The sequence below is a fragment of the Pelodiscus sinensis genome, chromosome 7 (assembly GCF_052426305.1).
Source record: "Pelodiscus sinensis isolate ZL-2025 chromosome 7, ASM5242630v1, whole genome shotgun sequence".
Taxonomy (NCBI): domain Eukaryota; kingdom Metazoa; phylum Chordata; order Testudines; family Trionychidae; genus Pelodiscus; species Pelodiscus sinensis.
Window position 1 is genome coordinate 59,368,161 of NC_143058.1, and position 17,707 is coordinate 59,385,867.

At 43.8% G+C, this 17,707-nt stretch overlaps 1 protein-coding gene across 16 annotated transcripts in view; it reads left to right on the forward strand.

The window, feature by feature from the left end:
• The window catches only part of MAP2 (microtubule associated protein 2), a 331,690-nt gene that overhangs the window by 146,569 nt on the left and 167,414 nt on the right, over positions 1-17,707 (forward strand). For 14 of the 16 annotated variants that reach the window (XM_089779819.1, XM_075933895.2, XM_089779816.1 and 11 more), the window contains exon 3: positions 3,500-3,567. The exons of 1 other annotated variant lie outside the window; for it this stretch is intronic. The gene's annotated coding sequence lies outside the window, so the exon portion shown is untranslated. Of the gene's footprint in view, positions 1-2,979; positions 3,127-3,499; positions 3,568-17,707 lie in introns of those variants that run through there. One more of the 16 variants, XM_089779814.1, reaches the window with a different exon arrangement.

Here is a 17,707-nt window from a genome sequence, read left to right on the forward strand (position 1 = left end):
AGCTTAATGCTATAGACTACACGCATTTCCCCCCGCCCGCCAGTAAATTTTTAGCAGGTTGGCCAGCAGCCATGCCACCCTGTGCTGCTGCCTCCATGCTGCTGCCTCTGTATCAGAGTCAGCAGAACAGGGTGACAGGCAGTCGGTCCATGAGGGAAGCTGTTTTTTAAACTGGATCCCCTTGCAGACCAGCTCCCACCTGGCACCCCGCGCTGCTGCCTCTGATTCAGAGGCAGCAGCATGGAGTGGCAGGAGGCTCCTCCGGAGTGAGGCTGAGGCATGCTGGCTGCTGGCCTCGCCCCTGGGAACTATAGAATAGTCGACTAACTGGTGAGAATTCATGAAGTTACTCGACTATTCAGTTAACCGATATTTAACATCCCTATGCAGCAGAACTTAGGTTTTATGACTTGCTTCACAAATATGGACCTCCAGTGAAAGGAGGAGGATTCGTTGTCTTGCTAACCTTTAAGCACTCTAGTTTCATTAACTTGGGATGCAAGGATTGTCTGTGGAGACAAGCTAGCTTTATGTCCAATGATACTTGGAGAGCTGCTAGAAATGTGCATCATAAAGCTGGATTCTGCCAGGCGATCGGGGGTGCTGATCATATGCTGAACGCCCTCAGCATCTGACAGGATCAGGTCCATATCAATTGCATTGGAGGATGTTCTCTGTCGGGTCAGGAATTTGTGAAATTTTTGCTTACGTGCATTTATGATCTTAAGGAAAGTTGGAGTGTCACATGCTTTCTGAGTCAGGCACTCAGGTTTTTGTGAAGACTGATGCAATGAAATTGTTTTCTGTGGACAGATTCCATGGCTTGTTTTTTCTCAAGACATCGTTTCATGGGCAGAGTTGAAGTAGTTTGGGTGGCTGGTTTGAGAAGCAACCTCGTTTCTGCTTTTCCTGGGCTTATAGTCTGATCTCTAATTTTCCCTAAAGGTAGTGTACACTTACTGTTGATCTGGGCTTACAGCTTTAGCTTCCTATGCACAAAAGTTCATAATTTTTTGTAATAGTTCTGATCTGGAACTCAGGAACTAAGGAAGTTATAGGCTGCTTGATTTCCTGAAGCCTGAAGAAGGGAAATCTGATTTGCCCACACCTTGTAAGATTGGGATGCAAGGATCATCTGTGGAGATGCATTGACCCTTGCTCTCCATGTTTTATGTTTATGGGCTCCCCCAAAGCACTAGAAGCTTTGAGGGAGTCTTTAGAGGAGTGGAGCTGTGGGAGCAATTGGAGGACCATGAGGGTACTGCTACTAGCCAAGGTGGAGGAGCAGAAGAGCAGCTCCATGCTTCAGGTGAAGGCAGCAACGTATTGGACCCTCCCTGGCTTCTGCAGATGGTAAACCTCCTCTAGCTGGCAGCCATGAGACTAGACTCCCTTTGGATGAGACACAGGAGGCTTGCTGGGAGAGTCCTGTCGCTTTCCTTGCTTCTCACATTGAACCATAGAATCCCAGAGTTGGAAGAGACCTCAGGAGGTCATCAGGTCCAGCCCTCTGCCCAAAGCAGGACCAACCCCAACTCAATCATCCCAGATCCTCCGTCCCCTGTAACTGCCAGCAAGACACCTGCTCCACCCCATCTCCTCATGCTCTCCATAACTCCAGTCCCACGCGTGCCCTCCTCAAACCAGCTTCCTCCGTTTTGTTGTGCCTCCCTTTCACTGGGGGTGTGGTGATTGGTGAGGAAGAAGGGCTTCCAGGAAGGCCTGGCCCCTAGGTGTTTTGTCACTCATGAGGGGAAACATTTTGAACCTCCCCTAAGTTCCTTTGACAACTGCCACAGTTGCCCATTCTTAAGGCCAGCTCTGGGCACTTGGAACAGCTCCTGGGTGCAGAAGAAAGCAGAGGGAATGTGTTTTGCACAGTCCCCAGATGCCCTGCGCTCTGTTCCATGATCCCATAACACCTAGCAACAGATGGGCTTGTCAGGCACTTTTTACATACCCACAATGCATTGCTGTCGACAGGGAGCTAATGATGTGGACGCAATCTGTTGACAGAGGGAGCAAGTGTAAACATGCTTTGGCACCTTATTTTGGTGACCTCTGCACGTCAACAGCAGTTTCTTCGACAAAACCTTTGTAGTATAGAAATACCCCGAGTTGGAGCTCTTCTTTTGTCCTTTTTTTGCTAGGAAGTTCCTCTCCCCATCTTGAAAACAAGTTTGACAAATTAACTCTTTTTTTTCTTCAGTGTATAGGGTGTAATAATTCAGAAGAATCTAATCTGATTTTGTTCAAATGTAGCTTTAAAAACAACAACTATGCTAGCTTCTGATACACACTTCTAACATACAGATTTTGAGCCCAACATGTAAACTATAGGGCAGTGGTAGCAAAATTGGACTTCTGGACTATTAATGAGAAATACTGGCAAAAAAGGTGCCTACTGACAACATTTTAGCTCTGGTGAGAATTCCTCGTCTTTCTCTGTCAAAGCTGCAGCTCAAATAACTGAGTAAATGAAACACCAACAGAAATGCTGAATAGAAAAATAAAGCAGGAAAATTAAAACACTCCCACTCCATCACGCAGCACATGAGACCTCCTTTCCAGCATGTACAGTATGTAAAACCCGAGTAGGATTTGGATGAGTATAGCTACAGAGACACCGCATGCTGCTGTCCGTGTGTAGTGGGTGCACGTGTGTGTGTTTGGCAGTGCCGCAAAGGAAGCCCTTTGATGAAATTCATAGGATTAGAGGCCTGAGTCGTGAGGACACACTTGGCTGAATGCAATTAAAATGCCTGTCAGGCATTTGATACCAGAAACCCCTTGACAGACTGCTCAAGCAGACGCAAACGCAGTATCCTATTGTAAGTACATGATGGCGGTGCTGGCTGCCTTGTCATCATTCTGGAAAATTCCACGGACAGTGAGCTCCCTCTTCCTCTCCCACTCGCCCTCTTTTCCTTTTCACCACTGCGGGGACTTTTTCTAATTCGCCGCTTTCCTTTTCCCAACCTACACATGGTTGAGACAAGCTGGTGGCTTGCAGATTGTGTCTGTCTGGAGATCGGCAGCGAGCGGACGGGTCGCAATGCTCCGGGAGACTGATTAGACAGCAGTTATTTAAGGACAGGTTTTTGTGGTGTGGCAGCCGATGAGCCGGTAATGATTTTCTCTTTAGAATGTCAGCGTGGTGTGATTTCAGCAAATTAAAAGAAAACCACCATTGTGTTGCAGCATACCAAATTCAGTCTGCCGGATATTAAGTGCTGCATTTGTGCACATTGGATCAATTCAAGATGTGTCTATAGCACATGCTTATCTATCTATCTATCTATCTATCTATCTATCTATCTATCTATCTATCTATCTATCTATCTATCTATCTATCTATCTATCTATCTATCTATCTATCTATCTATCTATCTATCCAGGTTAGTAGAACAAAAACAACTAGGTTTACCCCTTCCCCCCCATTAGCTGTAGAAAATATCTTGTTGGATCAAAAATGAAATATTTTCACTCCTTTTAATAGATTCTCCATCCTGTTGTCTCTGACGTGGTGCCCAGATTAGGATCTACTTATTTCACAGATCAAAAAAGGTAAGGCACGTTATATTTTAATATATTTATAAACAAGTAGGCTTGTGGGGTTAATACTCCTAAGATAGTCTAGAAATGTATGTGCTGCTTCATTCTGTCATAGCCTGCTACGTTACAGCTTTAGTCTGGCATTCAATCTGATCTCACTGCAGACTGTAATTTACTTTTAATATGTAGGTATAAGCTTAGACGGCTTCATCTTTGGTGACTACCTCCTCAGATCAGTCATTTCAACCACAGTGGCCACTAAAGGGTGAATTCTAATGTCTGTTTACCTGTTCTGTGGATTTAGAACCCCTATGAAAGCTGTTCAGAATCCTCCATCCGCACTGAAAGTTAATAGCATTAGAAACGGGGCAGGAGAGGGGTTTTAAATAGGGAACTGAAAGCTTTATATGATACTAAGAAAAGGGTTAGATTTTACCTGGCTAATGAATTATCACAGAACTTAGAACTGGAATCATATGGATGGCTTAATACTGTATCATTTTCGGGGAGGGGAAATTGCTGGTAACAGGCACCTTGTGGCCAGAAAATGCATGTGCTTCAGCTTCGGTTTTGGTGCATGGAATTTTAATATGAGGCAACACTAAAGGAGCACATTCCCTGTATTTATGAAGTACATCATTTAGCACACAAGAGACTCTTCCTACACGTGGCTACAAAAACAGCAGAATCTGCTATTTTTTAAGTTTTTTTTTCTGAAACATAAATGAGAAATATATTCTCCTTTTCTTTCATGTCTCTAAACCTTTGAGACACTCTGTGTGGCATTAGAGGCTTTCTTGGGAAGCCACTGGGGGTAAGGAGCGCTTCTGTGATGGCGCTTGAAAACTGGGTGATGTTTTTGGAAGGATCAAAGTGTTTTAGGAGCACAAGCCACATGGATTTTCTTCAGTGGCACTCACGTTCCTAAATCACTTGTAATGGGGTTTTTTGGTCAAAATTGCCTCTCTGTCTTTGTGGAGATACTATGTATGATCACCATTTGTTAACCCCTTATGTGCCATACTTCTCCCAGCTTCTAGCAAGCCAAACCTCCAAATGGGCTGCCTTTCAGTTGTCAGGAAATTGATCGGGCTTTGTCAAGTCTCTATGAATATCTTAAAAAACAAACAAACAGATGTTATGGGGAACTCCAACAGCCCAACACAAATTCAGAAGTGTGTTAATTTTGCTTAACTTCTGCAGTCATGTCTCTCAACCTACAGTAGCTTCCTAGAAGCAATGGGATTTCATTCACGTAATCTCTACACCTTGTTTTTTTAGATGTTAAGAGACTGGTTATGCCAATATCAGTGCGGACTGAATGACTGAAATAAGAAATGATAAAAATCTGCCCCTCCCCCAAAAACCCAGACCCTAAATCAATTTAGAATTCAGAAAAGTTCAACTTACTTTTAAAATTAATTGTCTGATGGTGTTACTCATGTACTTAGAATTAATTGTGTGTGTGTGTGTGTGTGTGTGTGTGTGTGTGTGTGTGTGTGTGTGTGTGTTTAAAGTTAAGGCCCACACTTCACGTATGTCTTTGTTGTTCTGTTTCATGGTGTCTTCGGGAGATATCAGAAGCTCTCCAATTCTTCTTTTCTCCCCCTACCCAAAATCAGCAGGAAAGGGAGTGCTTTTGGTATTACCAGTCTGGTAAAAGCAGGAATATTGGAAACTTTGTGAAAAAAACAGTGTCCTGAGATTTCCAGTAAAATTTCCAGGTGCCACATATTAGGATGTCAGAAAAACATGTAAACCAAATGAAAGTTGTGGATCTTTACTCTCAACTAACATGTGAGACTGGTTCACGAGCTAAACCCAGGCACCATTAACTAGAAAAGAAAGGTGATTAAGGCCACAGGCCTGACTTCTACTGCTGCAGGCTGCTCCTTGTCTTTTGAAACATCACTGCATGTGTCTGTGCTGGACTTTTCTCACCCTGAAAAAGCAGGGTGGTAACACTTGTCTGTCTCTATGGGGAGCTGAAGTCCTAAAGTTTATAAAAAACTCTGAAATCCTCAGGCAACGGGAACTATGTAAATGTAAAGTTGAATTAAGGCACCTAAATATCACAATAATGGGAGTCCATATATTGCATTGATCTTAGAATTGGGTGTACTAGTAATAATAATAATTAATTAATTAATGGTACAAATACACGAGGCTGAAATTTTATTTTCCTGGGAATCTACTGGTGAATGACTTGGCTCCATATAAGGTTCCTTTCACAGTAAATTACATACGTGGTGATTCCACAGTATTGAGTGAGTTTCAGGTACACATGATATATAGAAGTGAGTCTATTCCCATGTTGTACAAGATATTTTTGCTTACTTGCGAAGGTGCTTGTGCTGTCAGAGATACATTAGCTTAGTATGTGGGAGCTAGGAAAGCCAAAAAGGGATTGCGCCGGCAGGAACAAGTAAAGAATACAGCTGACTCATAATTCAAAAATCTGTGACATTCTCTAAAAGCTAGGTAGGAAAGCTCAGCCCTTCTTCCAATTGCTCTTATTGTCAGAAGACCGTTCACTTGACTGCCACTAAAAGAAACCTCTGAATAGTTGTGCAATGCAGCATTTTCAGTGCCAGTTTAGTAGTAAATTATTGCAGAGCTTGTGAGAAATTGTGGGCAATCTATTTTAGTACATTGGGTGACAGTCTGCTCTAAAAGCATTTTCTGAGTCATCACAGTTTTTGCAAGGAGGTGACTAGGTGCCTGTGACTGTTGAATCCAGTTAGTTTGTTGATTCTGGCAGCTTGAAAATATTAAAATGCCGCTTGATTGCATTAAACAAAAATGAGTCCGCTTGATGGGAAAGGAACATGGGACAGAGCAGAGATCCTCGAATTCTAAAATTTTCAAAAGTAGTTGGATACTCATATCTCTTACTTCTGAAAATATTACCCCAGCCTTTGTGCAAAGTTCAGAGGCATATTGATGGGAATTGTATGCGTGGAACAAAATGGTTTGATGTGGCGCATAGCTAGAAAGGGAAGCATTGGGGAGGACAGCTGGAAAATTAGATCTCCAGTTCATTCAGAGCTAGGGTACTCTACAGTGTTTTATATCATTCTTTCTCTTCTGTCTGCTCCCATGACCATGTTGCTCATTCCGAGATGAGCCATTAGTTAGGGTTCAGAGTCCGTAACACAGCCATGTGGCAAGATACTCAGTTATCGACCTCTAGTCAGTGTCTTTCATCTCCTGATCGTTTATGATCATTGACATTCTCCAAAGTACTGGAATAAAAGGAGGCAGTTGCAAAAATACCTCTTGGCTCCAACGTGTCCATTATTTTTGTTAGACTGCAAAAGGGATCTGATCAGGATCAGGCTTAGGATAATTTAGAATGATTTGCCACCATAACTGTTTACACGGGTGACGTGACACGACAGCGCAAAAGTGTACTGCCAGGTGCTGGTCTGGTGTAATGAGCCTCGCTCCATTGCAAACCACAGAGCTATGCTGCATCACCTCAGACCCAGACTCAAGCGTGTGATTTAACACATGGATCTTGCACAGATTTATGCATGTGTCTTTCTTTATGTCTCATGAGCTGGCCCATTGGCAATTCACAATGTGGAAAGTTAGGTACAAATCAAAATCGTTTTACCAGAATTGGGTCCTGAAATTTTGAGCCATAAATTGACTGTTGATCACTTTTCTCTTGCAATTGTATTTTGTGGGGTTTTTTATGAATGCACAAATGTACTAATAGTATTTTGTTGTAATTTCTATGCTGCTTAGCAGAATGGGGAAAAGAAGGAGTGTTGACCTTATTTTGATTCAATGGTGGTTTGAAGCCTTTCTTGTCTTAAAAGTTTGTCACATGCGGAGAGATGTAGGATGGAGCCATATAAGAGAATGTCTGGTAGGGAGAAAAATGGTAGAACTATAAAGATTTGAAAAGTTGTTGGAGTGCATTTGTGTAAAGGGACAAATTCTATCCCTGGACTCCCTCAGAGCCATGTGGTCATATCAGGAAATTTGAAATACAAAATACTTCCTGTCCATGTAGTATTACCACAGACAAATGGGCAATCTTTTTGAAAACGGTTTTGGCTCTGCTTGTGAATGTGTTTGAAGCAGGAACATGAACATGTAGCCAAGTACATGGTTAACCAATGAGCCTTTACTCATCTCTTGGTTACATGCACCACCCCCCTCCTCTGTATCAGAAGCAGCGGGGAGCGGGGGGAGGAGGGAGGAGCCAATGCACATGGGGAGCCGGATTTTATCCCAGCTCCCATGAACCTCCTGTCACCCCTCCCCCATTGGCTCCCACAGAGGCAGTGGGGAGGGGAGGGGGACAGCATTCCCTAGGAGCCGGTTTAAAAGTGGAGCCACCTGCCCCTCCCTCCATCCTCCATGCTGCTGCCCCATGTGTAAACATGTGTAAAATTTCAGCAGGTACACATTTACACAAATAAACACATTGTAACCTCCCTTTGAAGACAAAGCACCCCATCTGTTCCCCTTGACATCAATGGCAACTTTCTATTTGACTTCACTTAGAGGAGAACTAAATCATTGGATTGTAAATTCTTTAGGGTTGGGCAACGTGATTTAGGATTTGTCTACCCTCAAGTCAAACCAGTTGCAAAACTCTGCTCAGATTGTCCTCATATGAGTCAAGAGGGCTTGTTTTTATTTAGCTTCAAGATGTTCCTAATCAATTTAACTCTCCATAAGCCATGTTTACATTGACTCAAGGGTGTCCACGCAACTATTTGTGCTGATTTAAACAATTTTAAATTGCGCCTCTTGTTAAGCTGCTGTTATTAAACAGACATGTCATTACTCACAAGGCCTGATTCTGCAAGATGCTGCATGGGTGCTGCATACTGTAGGGTGGGTTGGTCTTCTCGGGGTGAGGGCGTACCTAACACATCTCAGGATCAGGCCTTAGCTTCTTGCATATTTCCTTCCCAAATGCATTTACAGTCTCATGTCTTTTTGTGCTCTCACAGAAGTTAAAGAGAATGTTATCATTGATTTCATATGACAATCATGTAAATGTGTACAGCTAGATACATGATTTTTTAATATTACAATAATAAAATGTTCTTGCATAAAGTTTGTTATGGAGTCATAATCTGGAATACATGCTGTTAACGTGCATTTGAAGCATTCAGCTGTTGCAATGTATCCTTTAAGACAAAACACAGAACTGCTGTTAAATTATACAGGTTAAATCTCTCTAGTTGGCACTGTCTGGTCTGGCAACTTCCATGGTCCAGCACGATTTTAGATAGCTGGGTGTGGCCAAGTTTCCTGCGGTCCCATAAAGTTTACAGCCACTAGCCCTGGCTCTCAGTGTTCAGTGCTGTTGTTCAGCTCTAATTTACCCCAAAATGTCTTCTAACAGCCCAGTAAGCAGTGGAAGTGTTGAGAATGCTGCTAGGCTATATTGAACTCCCATGGTTCAGCAAATTCTATGGTTCAGCATCGGCCAGGTCCCAAGGGAGCTGGACTATGGAGGTTCAACCTGTACTGGATTTATTAACATACATCTAAAAGAGCTTTAGACTTACTGATTTACAGATTCAGTAGTCCCACTGTGATCATCTAGTCTGACCTCCTATATAGCAAAGGGCATAGAGCTTCCTAAAAATAATTCCTAGAGCAGATCTTTTGGAAAAATGTCTCCATCTAATTAAATCCAATCTTGATTTAAAAATGGTAAATGATGGAGAATCCACCATAGCCCTTGGCAAACTCTCCCAAATTATTCCACACTCTAAAAAAGAGAGATGTGAAAGCCCTATGGCAGCCTGTCTCAGAGACGGGATCTGGAGCCTTGAGTTTGCACTAGAATGTTAAAAGTAGCCATGTAGATATTCCAGCTTGGGTTGGAGCAAAGACTCTCAAGCCTGGAAGAATGACATGGCTGTTTTTGATGCCATAGCTCAAGCTGCAGTCTGTAGGCCTAGGCCTGAGACTTACTGCAGCAGGGTTGGTTTGTGTGTTTGTTTCTACATTTTTTGACAATATAGCCATTCCTTGCATTTACAAAGCTTAGAACAAAGGGGCCCTTTCCCATGAATGGCGGTCCTGAGGCACTGCATTAACACCAGTAAGTACTAACAGGAACAGCAGCCACAGAAGGCTTGCAGAAGTAGATCCTACAGTTATATGTCCTGCAACATCTAGAGATCAGAGCTGGGCAAATACAACAAGCATTTCTGCAAATATTCACTTGAGTCTTCAGTGTCTGCACTAGAACCGTGTTCTTACTGCTTTTCTGTTTGCTTTCCACAAACTTACTTTCAGGTACATTTTTCCCAGTGGAAATGTTCATGAAAAGTTAATGTTTGGCTCTAATGCTCGGTCATGGGACCACTTCAAAGCAAATGTCAAACTGCAGCTAACCAACAGCAATATGAATTTTGGATTGCCATTAGCCCCTTATGCCTCCTGCAAGGAGATTTACAGGATCTGTGGAAAAAGACTTTCTTTCTCGACAGATCCCCCTCTAGACTGCCACTTTTTGCCGACAAAGTGCTGAGTCGGCAAAATGCAGCAGCCATTTTTATGCAAATTAGGCACAGGATATTTAAATCCCTGCCTCATTTGCAATGTCGACCTGCCTAATCTGCATCCCTCTGCCGACAGAGGGATGCAGTCTAGACATACCCTTAGTGCCTGTAGCATGCTGTTGTGTCTCATCCCATACACAGCAATATTTATCTCTGTGAAGGGCTTTTTTACACTTTACTGGTCTTCAGTTTTCTGCCTCTACTACTTTTAATTCACAATAGTTCTAGTCACTAAGAAATTAGTAATTGTGGCCTGCATGTCTGTTCATAATCCTGATTTGGAAAAGCAGAGCTTCGGTTCAAAGGGAAACAGCTTAGAAAACCTCTCTTGCTGCCTTGTGTTGTTTTTTAAATTGACTTTGCTGGTTATCAACATGCACAGTGAACAGGCGGTAGTAGTGGGAGGAGGAGGTATGCCAAAAACACACATTTACGCCTTGTGCACGTAGCAGGGGGTAATCCAAATATTGGCACCACTAGCATCCGAAGGTACGTCTGCTAGAGCCAGCTCACAGCCATGTACTGCACTGAAATATTGGATCTGGAAGTTAGCAGTGACTGCAGAGCTAAGCCCTTTAACTAGGCACAGAAAGTCGCTGGGAATGGTGAGTGGAGAACAATAGATGTGGTACAGGCTTTTGTCCAATCACAGGGACATGAGGTCAGGGCATCTGAAGAATGTTCACTTGTAGGTTTGTTCTTGCGAAAGGTGGTAATGATACTGGTGCCCAGTTACTCTGCGAAAGAGAAGCAGCAGCATGAGGAATGAACATGAGAGTTGCGTTGCAGAAGACAGGGATGCGAGGGAAGAGGTAGAGATGGAAACACTCTTTGATAACTTGCCACAGCCTTTCAGCAGTTTGCTTTTTCAGAGCAACCTGCCAGAGATGATTTTGTTTACAAGGCAAACAGATGGTGGGTTCTTACTGGAGACCCTTTGGCTTTCGTTGATTCACTTAACGTTGCCTGGTGATAGTTTGTGCCCTTCCTTAATGTCAAGTTCAGCAAAACTCAAACTCGTAAAATCAGGAAATGCAGAGTTAAGATACTTGCCCACACAACCTTAACTCTGCCTGCCCTTCTGCTCCCTGGAACCAGCAATAGCCACTGGGAATTATCTGCATTGCATTTCTGCTGCATACTCTGTTAGGTGTAGGTGTACTGAATGGTGGAGGAAGAAGTGGGAGCCTCTTGAAAGAGTTAGGGTTGGAATAGTGATCTTGGGGGCTACAGTGGGAGTGAGCCGCTCTCCCTGATCCCTGTGTGGGTGATCAAAGGAAAGAAGTGTATGAACCTTGGGAAATCCCATGTGCTTCATTTTGTTGCTGTGTTGTCTAGGTGGCGTTACGACCTGGACACTAGGGTTTCTTGCCCTGGAGGTTGTCAGCAGCTGTGGTTTGTGAGATGTGTGGTTTAAGGACGGGTAAGTGGAAAGTACAGTGTTTGATATCCTGTGAATAAGTCTGAGGAGGTTGTGAAAGTTGCTGAGGGAGTTGTAAAACTTAGAGGGGATGTTTTCTGTGGTGTGGGCTCAGCGTTGTTCATATATAGGTAGCTCCTATTCAGTATAGAATTATAGAAGATTAGAGTTGGAAGAGACCTCTGGAAGTCATCTAGTCCAACCCTCAGCTCAAAGAAGAACCAAGCCTCTCAGCACCCTTGAATGCATTTGATCCGACTCTATGGACTTGTGCGTGTCCAGCTTTTCTACATAATCCTTAACCTGTTTTTCACAAGAGAGGGCTGGTCACTTCCTTCCCATCCTGTGCTGCCCTGTGCAGCAGTCTAGGAGCTGATCTTGTCTGTGAAGGTGAAGGTAGAAAAAACCATTGAGTGTGTTGGCTTTTTCCACATCATCTGCCATTACACTGCCTTCCCCATGCAGAAAGGGCTTCACACTTTCCCTTCCCAGCCTCTTCTGGCAAGGAGTTCCACAGGTTGACTATGTGCTGTGTGAAGAAGAACTTTCGCTTATTTGTTTTAAACCTGCTACCCATTAATTTCATTTGATGTCCTCTAGTCCTTATATTATGAGAACTAATGAAGAACTTTTCTGTATGCACCCTCTCCACACCACTCATGATTTTATAGACCCTGTATGCACCCTCTCCACACCACTCATGATTTTCGTATCCCCCCACCATCTCCTCTTTTCTAAGCTGAAAAGTCCCAGTCTCTTTAGCCTCTCTTCATATGGGACCCGTTCCAAACCCCTAATCATTTTAGTTGTCCTTTTCTGAACCTTTTCCAAGGCCAAAATATCTTTTTTGAGGTGAGACCATATTTGTACACAGTACAGGCAGTCCCCGGGTTACGTACAAGATAGGGACTGTAGGTTTGTTCTTAAGTTGAATCTGTATGTAAGTCGGAACTGGCGTCCAGATTCAGCCGCTGCTGAAACTGATCAGTTTCAACAGCGGCTGAATCTGGATGCCAGTTCCGACTTACATACAGATTCAACTTAAGAACCCCAGGCGTCCCCAAGACAGCTGCTGCTGAAACTGATCAGCGGCTGATTCCAGGAAGCCCGGGGCAGGGGCTTCCTGCAGTCAGCCACTGGTCAGTTTCAGCAGCGGCTGACTTGGGGATGCCTGGGGCAGAGCAGCTGGGGAGCTGCTGGGTTGGTCCAGTAGCGCCGCCGCTCCTCGGCGCTACTGGACCAACCCAGCAGCACCCCAGCTGCTCTGCCCAGGCGTCCTGATTCAGCCGCTGCTGAAACTGACCAGCAGTGGCTGAATCAGGACGCCTGGGGCAGAGCAGCTGGGGTGCTGCCAGGTTGGTCCAGTAGCGCCCAGAGCTGCGCTATAGGACCAACCGGCAGCGCCCCAGCTGCTGTACTACAGGCATCTGGAGCAAAGCCGCGGAGCATGGGGGCAGCGGGACAGCCCAGACGCACCGTGGCTGTCCTGCTGCCCTCGAGCTCCGCGGCTTTGCTCTGCTTTGCTCCCCGTCCCCTTGGTCTGCAGACCAGAAGGACGGGGAGCAAAGCAGCGGAACACGTGGGCAGCAGACAGCCCAGACGCGCGTCTGGGCTGTCCGCTGCCCGCGTGCTCTGCCGCTTTGCTTCCTCTCCCTGGTCTACTGGAGACCAGGGAGAGGGCCCCGTTTGTAACTGCGGATCCGACATAAGTCGGATCCGCGTAACTCGGGGACTGCCTGTACTCAAGATGTGGGTGTACCATAGTTTTATACAGGGGCAGTAAGATATTCTGTGTCTTATTTTCTATCCCTTTCTTAATAATTCCTAACATTCTATTTACCTTTTTGACCACCAAAGCACACCGTGTGGACGTTTTCAGAGAACTATCCATGATAACTCCAAGATCTCTTTCCTGATTTGTCGTAGCCATATTAGCCCCCATCATACTATATGTATTGTTGGGGTTATTTTTTCCAACATGCATTATTTTACACTTATCCACATTAAACTTCATTTGCCATTTTGTTGCCCAATCACTTAGTTTTTTGAGATCTTTTTGATGTTTGTCACAGTCTGCTTCTGTCTTGACTATCTTGAACAGTTTAGTATCATCCGCAAACTTTACTACCTCACTGCTTGCCCCTTTCTCTAGATCATTTATGAATAAGTTGAATAGGATTGGTCCTAGGACTAACCCTTGGGGGACACCACTAGTTACCCTTCTCCATTCTGAAAATTTACCATTTATTCCTACCCTTTGTTTCCTGTCTTCCAACCATTTCTCAGTCCATGAAAGGACCCTCTTATCCCATGACAATGTAGTTTACACAAGAGCCTTTGGTCACACATGGTGCACACAGACAGGTAGGGGGGAGGTGCTCAGACCCACCAAAGGAGGAAGAAATGATGAGAGACCCCCCCTTTTCCCTATTCTCCTTGTTTTCCACATGTCTCCCTTTCCATGCCCCCCCTTTTTACCTGGCCATCCTCATTTGTCCCTTCATATAATGGCCCCTTTCCTTGCTGTCCCCCAGACTTTTTCTCCTTATTCTCGCCTCCACTTTCATCTCCGATTGCCCTCCCCCCTCCCAGCGAGCATTTGCATGTCTGATTTATTTCCTTTTATGCAAAATAAAAAACACCGTTGGTGAGAGGCAGATATAGCAAGATATCTCATTTTATTTCACATTTCTGCCTACCTTGGATTTGAACTCTCAGTGCTTGGGAACTATTTAGCTTTTGAGGGGCTAGAATGTTTCTTGAGCTGTCCAGGAGCTGTGAAGTATAGCTAGCTTTCAACCCCTTGGTCTCATTCTGCTCACGCGCCATATATTCTTTTTGGTCCGGGAGTCTTTGGGCTCCATGCAGCATACCTGCCTGACTAATAGTACTGTAATTTGACTTGCATGTGTTGTGTTGAGGTCATTCTCAAGCTTTTGAGACCCTAGTGCATTCACCTCAGCCTTCATCTCTATCTGTCCACAAAAAACAACAAACAACATTTCCAAAATGTGTCAATGTCAAGAAAAGCTGTTTTGTGAAGCAGGGGGAAGGCTTTTTCTCAGGAACCCGGTGAACCGCTGCTGTTTTATTGCCCGCCCCGGTGTACTGTGAAGGACGTCTACACAGCATTATTATTTTGGAATAAAATTTGTTATTCCAAAATAACAGTGTGAGTGTCTACACGGCTAACCCATTATTTTGAAATAACAGGCAGCTTATTTCGGCGTTTGTAAACCTCATTCCATGAGGAATAATGCCTCTGCCGAAACAGCTATTTTGGAATAGTAGTAATGTGGACTGCTGCTATTTCAAAATAGCTCCTCCCCCAGGCCATTCAACATAATTACTTCCCAGTGCTTGCTGGGGCTCTAAATCGAGGTATCACGTCACATTAGGGGAGCTTGCCTCGGACTAATTTTGTGGCTTCCCTGTAGTATAGACATGCTATTTCAAAATAAACTATTTCACAGTATTTCTTCCGGAATAGCTGATCCCAAAATAATCGTACAGTGTAGACATAGCCTCGTGATACTTCTGTACATTTTTGTCTGATTTTGTAAGCAAGTCATTTTTAAGTGAGGTGTAATTTGGGGTAACACAAGACAAATCAAATTCCTGAAAGGGGTACAGTAGTCTGGGAAAGATTGAGAAACACTGATCTAAAGGCCCCAACCAGGATCGTGTCCCATTGGGGTAGGCACAGTTCACACACACAAAAAAGACATTCCCTGCATAGAAGAGCTTACAAAACAGAGGATGGGAGAAGGAAGTTAATTACAGCCGGTCCCCGACTTATGAACGAGTTACGGACCAAACACTGGTCGTAACTCGAAGTGTTCGTAACTTGGACCCTATTCATTTACATGCGACCACGCTGTTTGTAAGTGCGGGTCACGTTCGTAACTCAGGAACCGCCTTTATGACCGCTTAATGGGAGGTTTGGTTGTAAGTACGAACGGTTGTAAATCGACCATTCATAACTCGGGGACCGTCTATATCTCGATTTTTAGAAAGACCCACATCTCGCTGACATTTTGAAATGTGACCAATAAGTGAATCTTGTTGCTTATCAAAAACAAATTTTGTCTGTGGGCCCTGAAATTCATTTCCTATGACCAGTCAAATAAACAAAATTTTTCTTCCATTATCTCCTTTACGAAAGGGCAAACAAAGATACACAGTGCATTGAAATGTGGTTTTCCCTTTGCCAGAGTGTTTGCAAGAGATTTTCCTTCCCAGTATTCACCAAACTCCAAATAAATCCATGAAAAAATAGAGAATTTCAAATATATCCACCATCAAACATTATGTCTGTGGCCAAGTATTTGCTTTCTGTGTATTTTATTAGCATTTATGTTTACATTTCTCAGGACTCTTTTTATGCCCCCAGTAGCATTTTATGAGCCTGTACTAAAACTCTGATTTCCCTACAAAATGCCTTTCTGGGGTATTAAAACAGTCAGGGAACATATAAACATAAACTCTTGATCCTGATCAAAAATAGAACAACATTGGAATTAAAATGATTGTTTCAAAGGATATTGTCAGGATAAAAATCATGGGGAAAATTCATTCCTGAGGTAACTCAGCTGACTTCAATAGTGAGCGATGACTTAGGTCCAATCTTTGTGTGTGTATGTGTCCTCTATGATATGGATTTGCAGGTCTATTTTAAATCCATATCTTGTCATTTTATATTGAAAATTAAATCACTAAATTGAAATAATATTTTAATAACCTGAATGCACTTTTTGTCATTCATCCTGCACTTTTGCTCTGTTTAAATACAGACTAGTTCTTTTTTTAAACTGCGCTCCCAAGGGAATGTTTGTCAGTGGAGTAAAATATTACTCCTGAAATAAAAGTGATTAAAAAGTCATGACGTAGGTTCCGTTGGGCCTGATACAATTCAATGAAACTGCTCCCTTTAGTTTCACCAGGTTGTGGATGGGGCCCACCAGTGACCCCCTTCTTGGACCAAGCCTCTTCACATCTGTGCCACTGTTTATTTAATTTACAGTCCTCAATAGGAGGGCATAGTTGATTGTCAGAATCCCTCCAGCACAGCTACTGTTGTCTGAAAATATTTCTTTTGTGCTGCCCAAAGGAAAGTGGTCCCTCGGCATTGCTGTCTTTGCGGTCCTCCTTTTAACAAAGTCCTGTAAAAGAAATAAGAAGAAATTACACCATAAGTTACCCACATCTTGTGAAGGAAAGCCATGTGTTTTAACTCAGAAGGCCTGTCTGGGTTTGCTGCCTTGTTTGTTTATATGATGGAAAGGCCAAGTGCTTTCATTTCCCAGGTATGCTGTCTGCCGAGATCCTAGGAAAATGGATATATAAAGATTAAGAAGTGTGAAATATAAATCACATGGGTAGGACTAGCTGAAACAATTAGTGGCTAGAAGTTCCTGAAATGCTGAACTTATCAGGCTGGAGCTGATGTCTAGTCCTGCTGATTGGGCAGCAGTGAGGCAGTAGCCCTCGTGTTCTGTGAAGTTTTGCTAGGAAAGTTAAGCCAGTGAAGTGAAGTGGTCCTAGGAATACGAAAAGCCACAGTCTTTCTGCGTGTCTCCGGGGGAGGGCCTGCGCACTGCAGTGTGGGGGTAAGAACGATGACTTGCTGATGGAATCTCTCCTGTTATTCCTCTCTCAGCTCTTTGCCCTCTCCTGTCCCCCAGATTATCCAGCTGTCCCTGGCTTCTGATTTCTCAGCGAGATCAGTACCTTTAGACAGCGGTGATTCATCTAACAACAGAAATAGCACTGAAATCAACCCGGAATCCAGATTCCTTAGCTGCTTAGTGGGGCTTAAGTATTTCATTTATTATGCACATCAACCATTCAAAATTCACCACAATCTGTCCACTCCCCCCATCCTAGGCCGAGATAGCAAGGTCTGTAGTTTTCTGTTTCTTCCTCTCTTTTTCTGGCCTGTTTCCTTCTTCCTCTGCACAGGAACTCTGCTTTGGGAAAGTCTGCATCTTTGAAATGGGGACTAGGTCTGCAGTAATTCATATGGCCCTGCCTTCCACATGGCAGCTGTCTCCTTTGTGACTCAGAAATATCTTGACAAAACATTGAATGTATTGAGACAGGAATCTGCCGTCTACCTCCACGCTGTTCTGCCTCTTACGACCTGCCTCCCTTAGTCACGGAGCTCTCGTCCATATGCTTGGAAGGC